The sequence below is a fragment of the Ambystoma mexicanum genome, chromosome 11 (assembly GCF_040938575.1).
Source record: "Ambystoma mexicanum isolate Mex_15411 chromosome 11, UKY_AmexF1_1, whole genome shotgun sequence".
In the NCBI taxonomy this organism is placed as follows: domain Eukaryota; kingdom Metazoa; phylum Chordata; class Amphibia; order Caudata; family Ambystomatidae; genus Ambystoma; species Ambystoma mexicanum.
This window is the reverse complement of record NC_090934.1, coordinates 1,018,602,914-1,018,621,582: the sequence shown is the minus strand read 5'-3', so window position 1 is coordinate 1,018,621,582 and position 18,669 is coordinate 1,018,602,914.

Here is an 18,669-nt window from a genome sequence, read left to right as displayed (position 1 = left end):
GTAGCACCTTGCTGACAAAGCAATTACTAACTTTTGAGTGGACTCTAAGGGATCAAGAGTAAGACTCGAACACAGTCATCGGTTTCAAGATGACTTCTAACTTTTATTTTCATAATAAATAGAGGTTTGGGGAAACTCCTGTCTATCCATAATCCTAAGAGGGGCTTCCTTGCCTCACCAAAACTACCTAACGCCTGCATCAGGATGTCAAACAAAAGAGCGTCCTCCATCCTGTGTCCAAAAACCCTAATCCAACCCTCACACTTTAAACTTTATATAATGCGCACAAGGGGTTTTCTATAGACCATGCATTCATAGCCTTCTTTCAGAGTTCCAAAAATATAAAGTTTAAGGTGCAGAAAAGAAAGAAATAAAGTTCCACCAGGTAAAGGGACCCTCTCTTCCCCTATCTTTCTTCTTATCCTTGTGTATTAATCCGATGCCCCCGGATAAAAATTCCACAAAGTTTCACCTTTCAACTAAGGTGGGGCTGCTTCCCCATATTATTTTCTCTTTTTAAGGCTTTGCTTTACAAGTTCCATGGGAATTACTTCTCCCTTGAGCTTCTCTATCTTTCTTTAGGCCTTTACGCTTTTTAAGGAAAAATTCCTCTTTTCCCGTATATTCCTTAAACCTTCAATGCTTTACTTTAAGTATTCACAATCTTAAATTATATGAATCTTTCCGTGAGTTTCCTTTACCCATATGGCACTCTTTATTTCACAATTTCAAGGGGATTGGCCTTCCCCTGTGTCTCCCTTTAAATACACAATTCCATGTAATTGTTCCAGCTCGTACCACTCTGTATTTTACTCTTGTTTTGTGAAGGTATAGCTCTACCCTGCTCTGCTGCACGATTCCAGTGTTATTCTCAAGGTTTTGCTTCATAACCTGAAGGGGCATTACGCTTCCTTTGAACTTTCACACAATTCTTCTCATTTGTTCCAATTCTTCACACTCTGTATCTTCCACTTGCTTTCTGGGGGTATCCCTCTACCCTTCTCCACTGATTGCTCCTCGTTATGACCCTGGTGTAGTCTCCTTTCTCACTGATTCCAATAAGAGGTATCATTATTCCCTTTCATGTATTGATTTGACACGTTTTCCAACTTCAGTCTCACTCCCTTTCCCACTCATGGTTTACTCTCCAGTCAGGATGTCACACTGTTTCACAAAGTTCACTTCTCCTGGTCCATTCTCCTGCCAGGATATCACAATGCTTACAAAAATTCACTTCTCCTGAGGGCTTGAGCCCCAGGCTCACTATGCGCCTGGTTCACTAACCTGCAAGGGCTTTTCCATTCTCAAACTACTTTATTTGTAATCCATGAAACAATCTTTTCTAAATATTGGGTCACCGACCCTTTCTCATCACAGTTCGCTTCTGTTTTTACTTCTTCCTTAAGATATGGGATCCTCAACCCTTTTCCAGCACTGTTCACACTCACACCAATTCGTGTTTTGAAACATTGGTCACAGACCCTTTGCTAATATTGCGTGCATCGGCATCAACCTCTTCAATGGTTTTACTTAACACAACACAGCATTGACCTACACGTGCTTCAGTAACCCGTTCGCTTTCTTTGGGCTTACTGGGTGATTTTGATGTTCATCATGTCTTCCCTTCTCCGTCTTCTTCGATTTGCTGACTCTGCGTGCTTCCTATTAGCCTGGGAGCTTTTCTTTGCCCTCCTCTGTTTGCATGTCTCTTGCTGCTTCGGAGGTACATGAAAATGTCGAAAGGGAAAAGGCAGAAAAAAACAAATTTTATTTAAACATATTTCCTTTTGACATTTTCACGTATGTCCCTCTCCCTCATTAATTCACTCCCCCCTTACTTACCTTACGGCGGCACACTATGTGGTGTGCTGCCGACTCCCTCGTCTCCCTGCGACGCCAGTTCCTTCCACTTATGTGGATGTGAACTGGTGCCACAGGGTCCTTTTATTTTATGTTTTCCTTTCCTTTATTTTCCACAAAGCAAGGCACACCCCTACAACCCCGATCCCATTACATCGAACAAGGGTGCGGGGGAGACATCTGCAATCCCTGCTACTCCTGTTCGCTGTAATGGGAACGTATGGCATATTGTTCGGCCATTTCAGCTGTATGTAATTTTCGTACAGCTGAAATTCTAACAAGTATGCCATACGTTCTTTTTGTATTCGACATTTTCTGCGGATACCCGCTGCTTCGGGCTCTGGAGCGGTAAAATTCCCCCGGTTTGCCACTCCTGCACGCCGTTTGTGTCAGCCTCAGCGCTGCTTCTGACGGTCTGTTTGTCCTCAGCGTTCTGACTGGCGTCATAACAATTCACCGAAAGAGCCATCCTCTGCCTCTCTTTTCGTTCTGTCGTTCTCTCAGCTGTGTCAACTTTAAACTTCCCGGGATGGTGTAACTCCTTACAAAGACTAGAACGCGGCATTGGCTTACCCCTTCTGGTCATCTTTATTACTCCAACCCTATTCCTCGTCTTGTCTTAGTACTGAAAAAGGGGGGTCATAAGGTGTTTGGCTGCAGTAAGATGGGATTTCTTCATCTATACCACAATAAGCTATGTATGCATGTTGTAAAGGAATATATGTGCCATTGGGAATTGCGACTACAAGACTATTTGATCTAGTATTCTTCTGTCCCTCTGGAGTTTGTCTTCTCCTACGTGGTCCTCCCACAGATAGCCACCCCCAGGGTCAGAATCAGGTAGTTTCTGCCTTTCCCTGGCCACATAGGAGAACTTTCCGCCAGAGAATCAGTAATGATATTGCCAGATTTATCAAGTGGCTTTTAGTGTTTCAGCACCTCGTTGGCTGCCTGCCCCATGATAATCTGCAGTCAAAAGCATCCCATCTGCATCCTTTGTATCTTTTGTATCCATTCTTATTTAAACAACCCAAGGGAGCCACAGACTGTGTCTCCCTGGTTCCCCAACTAAAGGCAAGGGGGGGGGGGCAATCATCATATTGATTAGTGCCCCCATGAGCCCTCGCAAATGTTTAGCCAGGACCTGTGAGAGGGAAGACTGCTCTTTGTTATCCCGCTGTGCCGAGCACCAGAAAGGAGGGATTGGGCGTGTGTGTTTTCTCATGTATAGAGACAGGGAAGCGGGCGGGCCAGGGCCCCAGGAAGGCCCCTGGAGGGCCCACTCGGCCCTTGTCCTTCTTCCGAGTGCTCAGTCCGCCTCTGGCAATGGCGCTGGGTTTGCCCTTTGATTTTTGTCGTCCGAACAGCTTAACATGGACAAAGCTGCTGGGGAGAATCATGTAAAGCAGCTGTTTCTCACCTGAGTGGGGATCTGACAGGTACGCATCACCGCGAACACATTCAATTCTGCTACCAGGTGCCTGCAGAGAGGGTCGCTGAGGATTTGAGGAGGCTCGTCGCCAACACTGTTATGACCCTATTGATGACACAGGATTCTGGAGCAGAGGTAAGGGAGTTTATTCACCTGTCAAGCAAAATACATCCTCTTCACTGAAGTAGCCAGGCCAACTCACCTGGAAACTCAGGAGCTCACACTCTACTCATGCAATGCTATGCTGTCCCAGCCAATGAACTGAACAATAAAATTGAACGTGTACCTCTGGATAGATTTAGCAAGTTATCACTCTCAACTTTCATTCATATTACATATATAAAATATTGACAGTTCAATTGTTATTCAATATAAACTTTGTTGTAAATTATTTTTTAATTTCATACAAAATGCATTTTTCATGTACAAAAAACGCCATCAACTATCCCTAAATTCAATTACATATTAAAATCATACAAAAAATACACAAAGATCTATTAATCACAATTCATATATGCAAAACAGAGGGGGTCTGCGAAACTCTCTACCAGCACAAACACAGCCCATTGACTTGTTCTTGGGTGGATGGCCCCTGGGAGAGTCTCAACCAAGTCTTTAGCTCACTGTTCTTTTCACAGAGAAGAAATGTCCCCGCATATCAGTCTTTGTCCTGCCCTGGGGCAGTTCAGCACCGAAATGCTAGGCAATTCTCCTCTGAACAAGAGTACCACAGCAACCCCATGCACGTGTTTCAGCCTAGTTGGGCATCATCAGTGAGGTGAAGCTGTGCCTCTCTAAGAGCAGTGAGCAAGGGGTCACTTCTGGATTGGATATGCGGGGAAATGTCTTCTCTGTGAAAATAACAGTGAGCTAAAGACTTGGTTGAGACTCTCCCAGGGGCCATCCACCCAAGAACAAGTCAATGGGCTGTGTTCGTGCTGATAGAGAGTTTCCCAGACCCCCCTCTGTTTTGCACAATTCATATATGCAACCCATTCATTACAATGTTTTCCGACAAATAAATTCCTGTGTTCATCATTCAACCTATATTCACACAGCTTATTGTTCTCCATATGACGTATCCTCCATCTTTACAAGCATAACCCCCTAGAGCAAGGATCTTCAACCTTTGGCTCTTCAGATCTTTTGGACTACAAACCCATCAGTTCCAGCCAAAATAGTAAATGGTGAAGGATCATGGGAGTTGTGGTCCAACATCTGGAGAGCCAAAGGTTGCAGACCCCTGCCCTAGAGTGTTCATATAACCACCAGGTTCAGCAACTTTCTAAAAACATTTTTTAGCATATTCCTCAATATCTTCTGTATATTCACCAATATTCTCCAACCGATTTCAGCATATAGTCCTTTCTATTTATAGGCCAGGCCTTCATCAGGGGATCAAACTATCACTATAAACACAGGTAAAACACAAAGACCAGTACATTACTTATGTTACAAACTCAAGTAAAACTGCTCAGCCGTCAACTTACTGCTTCCTACAAAAGGTAGAATAATTTTGGTTGAAGGCTGATATAGAAGATATTGCAGAATGGACTCCAGGAAAAGCAGAAGAATCTCCGATGCCGGACAACCAGACTGGAGGGAAGCAGCTGAAAAAGGACAACAGAACTGAAGGTGAGAAAGGGGAACGAGGGAGAAGAGGAAAGAAGGGTCTTGATGGGGAGCAGGAAAACTTCTAGAAAGAGGACAAATGGGAGGAAAGTGTAAGGCCAGCAGCAATGCAGGAATGAGTTGAGGATTGCAACATGAAGAGTTGATCTGAAGACGGCGGTTCAATAGGGCATGGGTGGAATAGCTGTCACCATCTTGAAATAAGCTAGACCGGTCAGGGAAATTGTTGTTGGAGGAGCGTGGTTGAATAGAAATAACATCTCCTCTTCTTCCTGCAGTGCCATGGTAGTGAAACCCTGTCCCCTCTTGACAAGGGCAAGGTAGCGTTCTTATCACACACCTCCAACCTTTCCCCAGGTCCTCCTCTTCTTCCCTTTGACCCTGTCGGCTATCTGACTTATACTCCATACTGGAAAGGACACTCTTGACCCCTTAGCCAATGCTCCAAATCCTGCCCTAATTGCTTGAGGATGGCTCTCTTCAAATCCTCACCAGGCTCATGAGGGATTCTCCTGTCAGATTTAAGGCTTGGAAGGCATCTTTGGGTTCCCCGGTCAATAGTGAGATGGTATACCAGGTCCAGCAATCCCGGTATCACCCATCTGTCTCCGCACCTCTCTCAAAATTGACAAAATAACCAGAGGGATCTTCTCTGATGTCGAGCTTTTGAAGGATGGTCAGGTACCGATGGTGGCGCTGGGCACACTCAGAAAAAAAAACACAGCCTTAATCTACCCTTCTCACTCCTTCCACTCTCACGTGCTATGATGCTTATACAAAAGTAATTCCCATGAATGACTGCCTTGCTTGTGGGTATTGCAGGTCACAGATGGATCATTTACCAGGATATGGTTGCCCATTTCAGGCCAAGATGGTCCATGCCAAAGCGAAAAGAGCACATTTCATGGAACCTGTGCCCTTTACCGGTCAAATCCTACCTTTCCGAGCCATAATGATATATTCCATGCCCTAACTGCCCATAAAAAGCCACAACAGCAGCCCACTTCAGAGAATGGCTACCCACCCCAATATCACAGATGCAATATGCATGGCACCAGTGCCCTTTACTATCCAAAGATGCTGCTTCCATGATTGCTCATTACAGCATTACAGGCCCCAGCTGCCATCAAAGTGCCACAACGCCACATTTAATGGCACCAATAACCACTCCAAACCAAATATACCACTTTTGGCTTACTGCACAAAAACCTAGACTCATTTAAAAGTGGAAAAGGTCGCTTTAATGTGACAGGCCAAAGCTTACAATTAAACGCTTACCTGGCTCCATGGCCTTACAAACTAAAGACATATTTTAAACAACCAATTAAATAATTAAACATTCTCATTTTTTACCCAACAATTAATTAATTAAATAAAGCCATTTCCTCCCTAACTATCCCTTGGACCCTACCGTCTCCTTACCCCTTTTCCAGACGTCCCGCTTTCTCCCCGGGGCCATGCCCCTCCAGGCTCAATACCTGTTCCCCCGTGGTGGCCCGCTTGTGCAAACAGCACCACCCCATCCTTTCCCGTGTCATTCCCCCATTGTGCTTCCCTCCCCCCACATCAAAAGGGGCCATGCCCCCGGAGCCCAGGACCACTTCAATACCCCTCAGACTCCCCTCTACACCAATCTCCCCCTTCCTATGACCTGCAGCCAGTCTGACCTGCCACATGAGCAACAAAATTGTACCTTACAACTTCACTGATGCCCCGACCTGTCACACAAAACTACCATATAATAGCTCCTTAACAGACCAAAAAACCCGGTAAGACCTTGACATAGGACGTAAAAAACCCCTGCAGAAACCAAGTACAATGGTCCCCCATCCCCCTTTAATAAAACCAGACACCAGACCTAACCCAAAATGAAGGGGGTGGGAGGGCGGGACAATCACCAAGTCCAACTGTCGCCTGCCTCCCGAACCTTCCCTGGCCCCTTAAATACCCTAGGGAGGCGCTCTGCCCCCCAGGGCCACTCGCTGGCCATGTGCAGCGCCAAAAACCTCCCCGGGGGGAAACGCTTCGCGTTCCCCCTATGGCCCCCCTTCCATGCAACAACGGCCTAGTCCGGAATCTAACTGGCCATCAAATGCAATGGCTGCCCATTCAAGCAGAGGGCAACATATCGCACGGCTGCGTGTTCAATTCCACTTGTGCCCGTGAGCAGCCGCAGCTGCCCATTCCAATCCCCAGCTGTTCATTCAAGGAGGTGGCAGTCCATTCATGCCCCCAGTGGGCCATGCATGGCCCCATCTGCCTATTCATGGCCACAATTGCCCGTTAGATGCCACGGCTGCCAGATTCCAAGCTACTATTGCCCATTACAAGTCCCTGCACAAGAGCAACCCCCCCCTGAAAACTTACCTCAGAAGTGGGTAAGAGTGATATTTTGTTTTTAAAATACCGGGTTCCCTTGACTGCCACCCAAACCTGCTATTAAATCCTGACTCATTCAAGGCTCTGCTGTTCATTTCTCTTTCCTCTGGTCCCAAGTCTGCGCTGACCTCAGGCTCTGGAACGCGCCGTGGTGAAAAAACTGGTAAGGAACGTGGGTTCGCTGCCACATCTTTCTTTTCCTCCCTTGGAATGTGTTTTTTCCTATCAATTTAGGAAGGTGACGACATGCCGTCGGGCCTCTGCTGCGCTGGGATTAAGGGAAGCTCCAATCTTGCACAAATACGCAGCAAAGCCAACGCGTGCGATTTCAGAGGAAGTCGAGCTTCTTCGAAGACAAGTGGCGGGAGCATGCTCTAGGAGGTGCGCATGCGCTGTGAGCCCTCCCACCCGCCGGCAGCTTTCTGTGTAACTTCAGTCAAATCTCTGCGTGTCATAGGGCAACTTTTACCATCAGCTGGAACTGGGGTGTAGTAAGAACCTCGTTCCAGTGGTGGGGCTAGTGCATGTCAGGCTTGGGAGACATACATTGGAAGATATGTGTGTGGGGTCCAATTACCGGAATAATGGCTGCAGCAGAGCTGGGACTGGGGTTTGGGGCCTAGAATGGCAGACATGGTGCTGCTAGCTGTGTTAGGTATGAAAATAGGGATGGGGACATTAGCTCTGCTTTGTGTGGGGTGCTAGTGTCAGAAAAGCAGAGTACCGCTGGCCATTATTGAGGTTGTTGAGGTTGTTTGGCAGAGCTGTGTGAGGGTAACACTGCTGAGAAGTAGGGTCTGCTGCAGGTCAATACAGATTGTTCTCGTTTGAAATGTAACCTGGAATGTACTCAGGGCTCAAGTCCTACAAAATGAAATGAGGCAACTAACGAGAGGAGGTCCTACGAAGTGGCATAGTGACACCCCAAAAATAGAATGCAGGTTTGCAAGCGCCATATAATGAGCGAGTGTCACCTGATGCATCACTGCAGTTTAAACCTCTCTCTGAGGTAATAATAATAATAATAATAATTTAGCATTTATATAGCGCTACGAACCCTCAGGTATCTTAGCGCTGCTTTTAATTACCCACGGTGTGTGGGGCTCACCGTCAGGTAAAGACGGTGACACATTTTTCCAAATCAAAAACCCTGACAAGGGACATCCAAGGCACAGCCCAAAATATGACAGATCAGACTAGCCAAGCCCTCAGAAAAGTGTCTTTATCCGAGTTTTGTTAATTTCGGAGATTTATCGAGTGCCTTTAGGTTATTTCACTTTCATTTTAGGGCTCTTCATAGTTATTGAATAGTTTAAAACATCCCAGGGAGACTATTTTCCGGCAGAGTACAGGAATGCTCTATGACGTGGGTCTGCAACCCTCAGCAGTAATAGCCAGCATAATGGTGAGTGATCACGGTACTTGTAGCCCAGCACATCTGGAGAGCCGCAGGTTGCAGACCCCTGCTCTATGACAATGAAGCCTGATGGGAGCACTAAAGGGGCACATTCATCAAGTCTATATTTCTTTACATCGATGACGCCTTGTAGTGCCTCCTCTTTCCCTCATGCAGTTTCCTGTGTTCCATGCTATCCCATTGCTTGCGCCCACTGCCTCATCTTTCTGTGCATTGGCTTTGTCTTCGAGCCTTCTGACTTTCTGGCCGCAGCAAAAGCCACTTAAGTCTCTCCATCGCCCTCCATCGAGGCTGAGCCCACCTTGAGACCCTCCAAGTTATCTGAAAAGTGCTCTGGAAAAGCTGGGGCTTCAAAGCCTTTTCCTAAGCTGTTTTGCACAACCTCGTTGGGACAGGGGGACATGGTGTGAAAATCTGTGATTGCCCCTAAAAAGGTCACCCCAATTATGGCACAGTCGCCTTCGACTGGGGCTCGAGTTGCACGGGAGTGTCCTCTGACCTTTCACACCTTTACTTTCCTTGCTATTTCGTGCCATTCTCTTTCTATCTATTTTAATACAATTTCTTCCCACCCCTCCATACCAGCTCTTTCACTTGCATTCCTCTCCCTTTGTCTGCATTGTGTTTTGTGTCTTGCCTCTCTCCATCATGCATGTCCCTGCTATGATCATTTGTACATTTATTTCGGTTGAAACCATGAAGAATTCGATACATCCTTAAATACTCAATACAAATTGATAAAACCATACACAACAATTACAAATAGAAAAAAAAATAGAAAAAAGCGCTGGTGCGCAGAGCAGCTCTAAGAGTACATAGGTGAATACAAATGTATGTCAACAATACTGAATTGCATACTAGAGGTTTCATGTGCGGCGGAATGTGATAAAGGGTGAATTTTAAAGTATTTTTCTCTAACCCGCCATGCCTTCTCAATATAAGTCGATACCGCAACGATGACGTCAATTGAGTTGGCAGACTTGCAAACGCCTTCTGCTACTGTAATTGAATATGTCCCCCTGTTGGCAAAGACATCATTTTAAACTCCTCCCACGTATGTCCGCATACAGTGGGCATCGAAAGAGAAATGCTACAAGGACTCGACCCTGTCCTGGCAGAAGCAGTAGTATACATCTGTGTCCTCTTTCTTCCAGCAGCCCGTAACATTGGCTAGAGGCAAAATGCCTACTTGCTATTGTAGATAAACCGCCTTTTGTGTTGGTTTATCAATGATACGTAGGAGTTTTCCATGGAGTAATTATTCTTCATATGTAGTTCATTATAACCCATGGAGAGGGAACTACTCTTGGTTACACTCTGTCTCAAAATGCGGTCCGCTTATGCGTCGATAAGTACTTGTTTGGTATTCATAGTAATGTTTTCCGGTTTGAACCATATAACTTCTAGATGTAATAACCTGAGATAATAATTTACATCTTCCAACCATGGCAGCACCAGGGCACTGTGGTAGCTTAAAACATCTTTGAGCGCAAATCTATATTTTCCAAGTGCGGTGAAAGCCCAGGTACTTACCCAATAAAGAAGTGGCCAAAGAGCTATCTGGTCAGTTATTGCGGTGAGACCCATCTTCTTAGCCCCCTGTCCCTTTCCAACACTCCTGCACTGTCTGCAGTCTCTCCGTCTTCCCGGGGCCAGGTGACCTCCTGATTACCTGAGTACTCACATTGTCCTTCCCTGTGCACAGAGAGATATACCCTGACCTGGACTCACCTGTCGCCAGCTTCGCGCCCTTGTAAAGATCTAGATTCCGTGCCTATCCTCCCTTAGCTCAGGCCTTAGCTCAGGCTAAATGGGAAATGCTCCCTCTCCTCATCCGCATCCTCCAGTTGTGCCCTGTATTTAACACCTGCTTTAAAATATCCAAAAATAATATTTGGAGAAGAGCATTAGGACCACTTGGTCCTCAAGTAAGTCCTACACAAACTCTCACCCATGTGTGTCTTGTGCTTGTGTATGTTTCTCACCACCCAAGCATAGACCAATCCATGTTCACCTCTGTCCTTTGCCGTTCCCAACCAATCCACTTGTCTGGACTTCTTTGATTCCATTCTCTCCAAGACTATTAGAGAGGCGTGGGTGCCAGCCAAACAGCATTCTGGAGAGGCAGGCCGAGTCCCCCCAATATAAGCCTGCTTTCTAGGACAACCCAAACCTCGCCCTGACTGACCACACATCCCTGCGCCAAACCGCTAGGAACATGATGAACTGGGCTCACACTCCTCCTTCCACTACCTCTTCCCTCAAGTTGCCACCATGGTAAGAGAGAAGGGACTTGCTCCCAAATCGCTCTTGTGTCACCATGGTTGTCATCATGGGTCGGCATAATCATCCTTTTGATAGATGGGTACACCACCGGCCATGCCCATCCATTAAATGGAACATCACCTTTTCACGAAAAAAAACCACATCCCAGCAAAGTTAGCCAGGTGCCAATAGGGCTACACCCTTCATTCTGGAGTCGGCCGGGGTGATATCGGACCTATGCTCTCAATAATACCCTTCCGTTACTCTGCCCTTCCTTGGTAGGGGCTGTTACCACCCGAGTGCGGCAGGCAACATTGTCACACAGAAGCACTGACCCAATACCCAACAACACACCTATCCCCGAATTCCTCTGCGGAGGCCGGCAGCATTCTCAGTAGCACACTGTGATAAATTCGCCAAAAATCCCCCCATACCCCTTTCCCTTAACCCAGATGATCGAGCATCACTTCTTCTCCCTCTGCGTCCCATCCCACTGCTCAAGTCCTCAATCTAGGGTATCCTCATCTGGCGAGACCAGTTAATTGCTTTGGACCTAGGAAAGCGATATCGAAGATTAACTCCATCTGAGTTTAAGGTATGTATAACCTGCACCAAATCTGTGGACACATGCCGCAGCCACGGCCACCCATCCATGCACTGTAGAATGCAGCTATGGCTATGCAAATCTGGTCTAGCAGCACCTCTGCCATTAGTATAAAGCGACAATTTACGAAAGAGTTTGGTCTAGCTGAGCACACATCAAGACTCCTGCACTAGCACTCTCTCTTAAACCATCAACAGCACCCGCCCACGTGCCAGACCTCCTAAGACCTAACCTGGCAGAATGCACACACGCATCTTAAAGTTAACTCTTAGAATCTCCCATACATAGACTTCGGTCTCCAAGGGAATTCCAACCACAGAGCGCATTGAGGCCATAAAAATGGGGAAATTACGGTATATAAATGATGAATACAATACAATACATGAACAACCAATAGCAACACAGGAAGATCAAAAGAAGGAGAGAAACAAATAAAAGAAAAAATAATTAACACATACCATATTCTTTCTGAATAAACATGATTACCATCACTCATTCAGTTCTTAGTGAACAATCGTGAAATGCATGGACATTATTTTGTAGGTATTTTGATCCTCAATTATGTAGCAATGCATGTAAGTAATTAAAATTCTATTGTCCAGTTTTAGATTATTATTAACATTTATTTTTGATCACCCAAAAATCTCCTACATAACTATATTTACAATAGAATGATGTTCAATAAGATTAAATTCAAACATTTCAGCGTTGACTATTTGAAATGTTTTCTCCTGTTTGAATGTACATACTTTGGGATTTCATGTTTAGTTACAGTCAAATCATTGGAACATTACCATCTCAAAGTATTTGAGAAATCGGTAATCCATTGCATGAAATATTGTATTCTTTGAAGAGTTCATATTTCATCCTGATATACTTACCTAGGAAATAAGACTCTTTGTTAGGTGTCATGACAGGTTATTGATTATAGTGCTTATTTGTCCTTATTAATTTAATGTGGTTATTTGAATCATTAACTTTATTCTGCACTTTATAAAAGAAGGAACAGATCAAAGAACTGATATTACTATTAAGATTTTCATCATCCTCAAATTATTTTTACTAATCAGTTTGCACTATATGCTAGGCATTATATCCAATATTATATAAATAGCATGTTCTAATTAATACGTCTCAAAGTAAATTACGCTACTCTATGTACCTTTTACAAACAAGATAATATAAAAAAACAGCATGATAACTGCATGGTCCTGTTATTCTGACGAGCACCTGCGCTATTTTGTTTTCTTTTGGAATACATATCTATTTTCACTGTGACTAAAAAGGACTGCATGTTTCATTTTCCATTGACAAGCCAGTGGTTGGCTGTTTATCCTCATGACTTCTTATAGCTCTCAGGTGTTTTGTAAATACATTCTGTTTTTCAGTGTTCTGCTCACTCTGTCAATACATATCCTTTCACATACACAAGTTATAGCATACACAGCACATTTCCTATTGCAGATGATAAATTGAGGGACATTAGCTCATCTGCCCTGTTCACCGAACAGGACTTGTATGTTATTGTGTGCGCATCTGCATAGACAACACTTACCACATTTGTTTGAAAAAAAAACATTTCAGTTTGCCCAATTACGAATATTGTTCTTTTTCTTCAGACTTGCACTGCAGCATGCTGGTTACAAGTAGATTTTGTAGTGTTTGTGGTTTCTATAGACTAGTCTTGGTGTAGTATCTCTAAATGTCAGTAAATCTTGATCTGTCAATAAAACATCCCAGTGCTTCTGAGTTGAGTTATATAGCTTCTGATTATGTGAGTTATAAACTGTGATGACACTATGTTTGTTAGATTGTTCTTCATATTTAGGTTTCATCACAAGTCAATAATTCCTTACTCTCTTACTTGTTTTCATTTATGCTTTATGAATAACCATTCGCTTTTATCCCCTTTCTCTAGCCCTATTTTCTAAGAACTTGCATTATTTTCGACTATTTTGGGTTCCTTTATTGATGGCTCTCTTCCATCAGCAGTTTTCATGAGAGTTTAAACATTTCTAAACCCAAAAAACTCTTTTGGGTTTCCTCTTTAAGGCTCTCTTCCATTAGACTCACTCTCAAAGGTGTATCCATTCCTGCTCCAGGGTTTCTTTTTGGTTTCCTCGTTAAGGCTGTCCTCTGTAGGCCTCTCTTGGGGGTTCAGTCTTTTGTCCTCCCTGAGTCACTCTTGGATTACTGTCTTTAGATGACTGTCCTCCCTGAGTCTCTCTTGGATTCCTGTCTTTAGATGACTGGCCTCCCTGAGTCTTTCTTGGATTTCCGTCTTTATATGACTGTCCTCCCTGAGTCTCTCTTGGATTCCCATCTTTAGATGACTGGCCTCCCTGAGTCTTTCTTGGATTCATGTCTTTAGATGACTGTCTTCCCTGAGTCTCTCTTGGATTACTGTTTTTAGATGACTGGCTACTGTGAGTCTCTCTTGGATTCCCGTCTTTAGATGCCGGTCCTCCCTGAGTCTCTCTTGGATTCCCGTCTTTAGATGCCTGTCCTTACTGAGTCTCTTTTGGATTCCCATCTTTAGATGCCTGTCCTCCCTGAGTCTCTCCTGGATTCCCGTCTTTAGATGACTGTCCTCCCTGAGTCCCTCTTGGATTCCAGTCTTTAGATGAGTATCCTCCCTGAGTAGCTCTTGGATTTCTGTCTTTAGATGACTGTCCTCCCTGAGTCTCTCTTGGATTTCCGTCTTTAGATGACTGTCCTCCCTGAGCCTCTCTTGGATTCCGTCTTTAGATGCTTGTCCTCCCCGAGTCTCTCTTGGATTCCCGTCTTTAGATGCCTGTCCTTACTGAGTCTCTCTTGGATTCCCATCTTTAGATGACTGTCCTCCCTGAGTCTCTCTTGGATTCCCGTCTTTAGATGAATGGCCTCTGTCAGGTCTCCTTAGCCTCTTCAGCAGCTTGGTTTTGCTTTTTGGAGTCTCTCGGCCTTTCATGCTACCAGTTTTTCAGCTGCATTGACTACTCTTTTTCCAGAGGCATTGGCCCCTTCTACTACTTTATAACACCCTTCCCCAGCTGATGTTCTCAATCCCTCACCTCCTCCTTCTAATAGAATACATCCTTAAGGCGAGTACTCAATTGCAGCTATTTTTAGATACACGATAGTGCTTGGGACTGCAGTGATAGGTGCTTACACACTGAGGCTGTCCAGTGTGAAAGAAATAACTGAATTAAATGAAGTCACCTATACATTTTCTGTGCCCTCTAATCAATGAAGAATTGATTCAAATTCAACATAGAAACTTAAGCTTGTAAAGAATGGAAAAAATATGCTTTTAATGTTTTCCAGTAAAATGATTTAAATGTTGATTCACATCAAAATAATGTAGAGACCTTTTGTTTGAGGTGCAAGCAAAGTTGAATGATATCACATCAAAGTCTGAATTTATATATGTATAATGAGTCACTTTAAGTTTGAGAAAACCCTCGACACGTGTTTCTCCAAATTAATTCATTTGGTTCCTCAGGAGGGAGCGTTGGACATGAAGATTAGCTGAAAATAAAATACAATATGTAAGAACCTTAGTAGAACTCTTTTTTTAAAAAAGGAACAAAGGATTATAATTGTTCATCTATAAATACGAATTGATTCTTGTTAGAGAGCGAGATCTTGACTGAATAGATATTGAATTTTCAGTAACAATCATCTTTTTGATTTACTCTTGGAAGAGGCTAACATTGTATCATAGCAGCATGTATTGTTAGTACTTAAAGTATTGATTACAAGGTATGATACTCACTTTTCTTACTGATTGCCATTGTTTGTTGTATATCCAATCATTGCAACGTATTAGTCACTTTGGCTTTGATTGCAATGTATGGTAGAAATTAAAAAATAGGGAAAGAGCAATTGTGCTGTGTCAAATGGTTGTTAGCAATAGCAATATCTATAAAGGAAGCAATTGGCTGTGTATCATAAGGGTCTAAATCTTACCTTAATGATTTGTGCTTGATTTTCGAGTAGGAAAAATGAGCAAATACCAAAATGACTTTCTGGCCTGATAACCACGGCTGTATGCAAGTTTAATTTTCAAAATGGCCGCTTATTTAACGTTACATGATAACGTGCTACGTCTTTTTGCAACGTAATGACGTCATCACGTGCTCGCTGGGGATCGCGTAACTGTGCCATTTTGGATCAGGCTTTTTGTTGTTATGAAATATGATTATCATTAAATCTTATAGTTTATCGTTTATTTTTGTATGATGCATTAATGTGCATAATGAGTGTTGTTACCCTAATTACAAGTAGTTAGAAAAACATGTAAATGAAATGCCAAAAAACGGAAAGGAAAGAAATCGGACTTTGTTTAACTTTATACCTAATTTGCCTTGTAATCAAAGACGGAATTAGAACTTCATTTCAACTAGTGGTTACCTAGAAGTAATAGCATGTAGGTAATTATTAACATTTTAGACCTACTTATCATTTTACAAATTAAATAATACATTATTGAAGAATGTTTGAGTGCTGCAAAGCAAAAAAGGATACAATTTCTTCAAATATATGAAAATAGAAGGATTTCAAGAATTATGCTTGTTGTTTATAGGAAATGGATCAATTATGTGTCCGAATTGAGACCTGTGAAGCAAGAGTCTGTCAGGCAAATCCATTTGGCTTCACATTGCCTCAGCTGTTTTTCTCTATTGTCTCCTCTTGGCGGCTTGGCAATTTTCTCAGTGACAAAAAATAGTATTTGATTAAAGTCCTCGTTGGTGTGTTCCTGGTAAAAGTGGTAGGCAAGAGGATACCATATGTCTTTATTTTTCAAGGTTCTAAAGTGTTCTGTAATTCATGTTTTTAGATGACGAACTACCCCAGATTGGTTCCACTTTAGGTTTAGTTAATACTGGAGAACAGTCTCCTTTTTGGTCTTGCCAGACTTTATCTCTGTTGCTCCGGAATTGGCTGCTCACGAGGAATGGGCAGATCATCTGACATGCAGAGAAATGTAAAACTGAAGCACAGGCTCCTTTCTGGCCCAGCCAGGGACTGACTCACTGCCTCCATGTGTGCAAGTGGCCATGTCTCTTCCAAACAGGCATGAATATTTACCTGGACTCAGCTTCTCACACTTACAGCAAAGGTACACTCCACGAGATTCTTGGAACTGGAGCTTCAGTCCATGTAGGCATGACATCGTTGAGTCGTCTGTAGTGGTCTAGTCCACATTTGCCGACCTGCACTTTCACCAAATCATTCTTAGAACTGCCTGGATTCACTCTGGTGTCTTCCTCCTTAGATACAGGGTAATTTGAACCATTGAGTAATTGGCTCCATGTGTCTCTTCTGCAAGTGGGGACACTGGGTCCTGGTAGAGAGCAATGGCTTCCCATTGTCTTACAGACTCCTGTGTCTTCTCCTTAGATACAGGGTGATTTGAACCATTGAGTAATTGGCTCCATGTGTCTCTTCTGTAAGTGGGGACACTGGGTCCTGGTAGAGAGCAATGGCTTCCCATTGTTTTACGGACTCCCGTGTCTTCCTCCTTAGATACAGGGTGATTTGAACCATTGAGTAATTGACTCCATGTGTCTCTTCTGCAAGTGGGGACACTGGGTCCTCGTAGAGAGCGATTTCTTCCCATTGTCTTACAGACTCCTGTGTCTTCGCCTTAGATACAGGGTGATTTGAACCATTGAGTTTATGGCTCCATGTGTCTCTTTTCCAAGTGGGGACACCGGGTCCTGGTAGAGAACAATGGCTTCCCCTTGTCTTGCAGACCTGAGGTTCTCAGGTTCAGGTATATGTGGCGATGATCATGGGGTCATTTTGTCATAAACAACATTTCAAAGAACTTTGTAAAAAAAAAACCTAGTTGAAAAATGATTGTGTGTATTTATTATTTATAATTGATAAAATTACTCACAGTTTTAATTCTTCTCTTCAGTACACAAATCACAGATATTTGGATTAACAGCACAATATTAAAGTGCAGGTGCTATACCCTGTCACCCTAACAACACACAATCACACCATACTAATCACTCCCGCAACACTGCATTCATACAGTACTAAATTAGAACATTACTAAGGGGTCAACGAATGAAGCTCATGTACAAAATACATTGAAAAAATAATACACCATTCCTTTCCTGATGGCCTGTATCACATTTGATTTTTAGATACAAATTAAGCCATTCAGACATTGAAATACTGTCACACAGTTGAGTCCAATTGAAGTTTCAATATCGTCGACTCGAGTTCCGGCTATAAGGGGCCTCATTACGAGAATGGAGGCAGCCATGCCCTCATTAAGGGCATGGCTGCCTCCATACCGGCTTCCAGTACCGGGATTCCTCCAATGAGGACTTACCGGGCCATTCCGACCTTGGAGGACCCGGTAAGTCCTCATTGGAAAATCCCATCCCCATTCCCATTTGAGCCCCCATAGGGCTCAATGGGAATGGGGAGGGAGCTAATTACGGGCCCGTTAACAACGGGCCCGTTATTAGCTCCCTCGTCCCCTCACAGGCCCTGCTAAGGACGCCTGGTTTTACCAGGCGTCCTTACAGGGTCCTGCAAGGGAACATCGTAATAGGGCGTCCAGTTCATTACGGGAGCGCCAGCCTCGTAATGAGGCCCAAGGTCTTTCTGGATTCCATAGACCAGCCATCATCAGGAAACTACAGATTCGGTCAACAGGGGTGCATGACAATCTTAAAAAAAGGAATAGACATGAAAATATTGAAGGCTATCCTACTAAAATAGGCCAAAAAACATTCTAAAGCTCTACAATCATCTGTCCATTTTATTGTGGATGTAACCACTTCATACTGTGCATCAGGCCACCCAAGCATTGAGTTCTTACACGTCAGCCCATAGCCGGTGTTTCCTAATGGTAAACTATTCAAATAGTTTAACCATATAAGAGTTGTGGCCACCCGCGTTATATAGAGCTATGTATGCATTCTGATCGTACCTCTGGGTATTGCCTCTTCCGCCTTCAGAAAAATGAAGTGGGACTGAGGTCTATTAGCTCAGCGGGCATTTGCCCAAGGAATAAACTTTGCCTGAACATCAAATCTGAAGACATCCACCTGAAATTCAGACAGCTGTTAA